Source organism: Haemaphysalis longicornis, unplaced genomic scaffold (assembly GCF_048455015.1).
Source record: "Haemaphysalis longicornis isolate Haplotype H1 unplaced genomic scaffold, Haemaphysalis longicornis Haplotype H1 scaffold_101, whole genome shotgun sequence".
Classification (NCBI taxonomy): Eukaryota; Metazoa; Arthropoda; class Arachnida; order Ixodida; family Ixodidae; genus Haemaphysalis; species Haemaphysalis longicornis.
Window position 1 is genome coordinate 327,519 of NW_027526205.1, and position 3,484 is coordinate 331,002.

The following is a 3,484-nucleotide window of genomic DNA, read 5'->3' on the forward strand; positions in this document are numbered from 1 at the left end:
GCAGTCGATATTAGAGTATTATCATAAGGTGCACAAAAAAACAAGTTTTCTGGAGTAGAACAACGTTCATCAAGCGAACTTTGACAGCGAGAACTTCACGTGACGGACTTGGAACAAGCGGTGGCCTTTTGAAGAGGAACGATGACCCTTTTTTGGTACTCTATGTGCATGGGCGGCAAGAACAGGGCGCTATCTACCTGCGCAAGTGTGCCTACGTCACTCAAACAAGATTAGTCTATACGAGTTCAAAGATGCGCCTAGATGCCGATCGAATAGGGACAGAGTAGGCGATTGATGAATGGTTTACACTATTTTCCCGATGTACCAGAAAGGCAATTAAGTGTTATCACGACAATGAACAAACGCATGCTTCTCTTTCAACAAGGTAAAAGATAAAGTCAGCCCTCACACGCACCAACAGCAAAAAAGAAAAGGGTTGATAGGGAATGGTTGTGCAAAATGGTCGTGCAATCGTCAATGTCCAGCTCAGGAGAATCGAAACGTGTCCTTGCCACAGCAAGGGCAGTGACTGCCGTCGTAAAAAGAACATCCGTCATGATACTCTCATTTGTGACGGAAAGGAAGTTTGGGCACTCGCATATGAGTTTTAAAATCGCCATATCTCTACAGTAGTTCAAACACCTCACAGGCCAATAAGAGTTTGTTCTATATAAACAATCTTTATTCGATGGTTTTTGGGCGGAATCAATTTGAGGAAGCGTCACTTTGTTGTTTTATCAAAAATTCAAAACAATAAAAGGAACCGGAAATCATTGTACGTGCATCCTATGAACTTCAGATGGTGGTACCCCTAACATAGTGCCGTAGTGTTTGCTTGAGATACTAGGAGGTGGTATAACCACATCCTTCATAACCACATATTTACGGGTTTATAAGGTGCAATTTTTCGCTTGCATGCTCTTCTGCACTTCGAAAACGGCTAGAATTGTCTTTGTACTTTCTTTCTCTGTGGGCTTCGAAAATTGTGCAAGCTATGTTGCCCCCTTTCTGCATGATATAAGGAAATATTGTATCTATTTTTTTTATTTGATTTTGTGATGTGTGCTGCTCCCGACTTCGGTGTAAGTTACTTTGGTAGGAAGGGCCTTGCCAGGCTGTAGCCTCTTGCCCTCCTCCTGAGATGTGAATGTATTTTCACCCCTCGGAAACAAAAAAATAAAAACAATTAGTAGTTTTTCTTCTTAAAATAAGACCAGGGGACGTACGCGTCACTGCGGAGGGTAGTTGTCAGAATCCTGGGCAGTAATGAATGCAAGAAACAGACTCAGTAGACGAGACTGTGAAATACCCGAAACTCACCATGATACATGAAACAAGCAGAATCGATGAACCAACAGTAGGGACAGAACTTCCGAAACGCTGCGAAAAACGGTAAAAAGTTTAAACACACAAATAAATGTCTCAGTCCGGAGTCGAAGAGAAAAAAGCACAGTTTTAATATGCGGGAAAGACTCAAAGTCGGTTAACTAAAAGGCCACAGTAGGTGTACGCTGTTGGAACAGAGTTGCCCTAACTCACGTCCCAGAGGCGCAATCGTGAGGGTTCGGTGTTCAAAGGTCCAGGTGGCGTGTCGAGGCCGGGGTGGTAGCACGCGCACCGAGCTCCCGTTGCGCCGTCGTGTCGAACGCAGCTTTCATGGGGCGTCGCTGTCTCCTGCCGACGCACGGCGAGACGAATTCCTTGCGGTGAGTTCTGGAGGTTGCAGTTGTGGATGACCTCTTCGGGCATGGCACGGGTCCGGTGGCCCGACCACCGCGCATACCGGTCACGCTCCACCCTTCTACTCTCTTCTCACTTGGTGCCCTCTTTCGGGATCGCTACTCCCTCCAGCCGCTGTCGCTGACAGCTTTCGATTGGCGGGCTGGTGAGTAGGTGGTGAATGACCCCGGAACATGCAGATGATGGTAATGGCCTCGGGGTGTTCAGAACATACCCTGTGCGCGTCTATGTGATCTATGTCATCTTTCACTTCACTTCATGACAGCAGCCACGGAGGGTAGCAACTTGGAGAGTAGTCTCGGAGATATTGTTGAGCATGGTTTCACTGCAATCACGCTCTCTAACACATTCATGTTCTTTGAGGTTACTAGAGTACACTAGTGATTTGTGGAGGCAGTTGGAATCTAAGTTTTCTATTGGTTTTCCTCATTGCACAGGAAATACTTCGTTTGAAAACCTGAAAAGAGCATGACACTGTGCACTCTAATCGGCATGATGTGTTCTTCTCCGGCGAAAGTGGGAGCCAGCGACAAAACGAAAACGAAAGCATTGTCGTGCAATAGGCGCGTACAGAATTCGTTGAGACGAGTATAAAAACACGAATATCTTTTCCACAGCAAGGTGTGGTAAAACAAATACACGCTGTACAACAACACGCCTCGGGACATGAACCACGTCAGCGCTTAGCCCAACCGAGTAATTTTAGGCCTGAACACTGTAAAGTACAAAGTAAGTCCACCAGAAATGTATAAAGGAGATTGGTTTCACTCTACCATTGCTTTCTGCCTTACCCTGGTGATGAGTCTTACCAAAACTCTGAAAGAACAGCGAACGCAAAAGGTCCGCTGGAAGCGTAAGTCCAAAGTACGAACATGGTTATCAGGGTTTAGCTAACTGAAACAACACTACCAAAGCTGACCAAGGAATGCACCTCGGCCTCAAGGGAGGGCTAAGGTGAGTACAAAAACGATGCAGGCGAAGAATTGTCCCGGTCATGGGCAGCTCGACAGCGAAAGAAGAGAACAGACAGCGAACGCTGCTCCCCCGTCCGCCATGAAGGACGCACCTTGCCCCTGTCCTTCCGCAACATGATGACCCCTTAGAAAAAAACAGATAATCTGGTAAGTGGTACCAAAGAAATTTGCATATGCATTACAATTTCGGCAATGGCTTCTGATTTTAAAAATTCACGCATCTCCACAAAGTGAATCATGACGAGTGGGCGAAGCACTGGGGATCGTTCTTACTGTAAATCACCCGTTAGAGTTCTTACTGCTGCTGAAACAACTTCCATTCCAATCCAATACAATTCAATTTATTGCAGTAAAATCTAGTTCAATTAATTTCAACCCAATTCAACCCAATCCAATTCAATGCTCCTCGCACATGTGCAGCATGTGTCTCCAGGAGCTCTCTCTCTCTCTCTCTCTCTCTCTCTCTCTCTCTCTCTCTCTCTCTCTCTCTCTCTCTCTCTAACCTTTTGTGAACCTTTTATGTTTTCTTGTTAACCTTTCGTAAACCTTTCATTCACAGATGTTTCGATTTACACGCTGCGGTGCCGTGAGCACGGACGCCGGACGCCAGAAAGCCTCGGCCTTAGGGTGCTTCGCCCTAAAAACAGGCAGATGCTTTGGAGCTGAAAAAAAGAGTACATCTGCTTATGACGGGAACAATGCAGGAATGGCGTACGGTTATTTATTTGCAATTTGAATAAATATGTTCACTCCGTCGCAGAAAACAATAA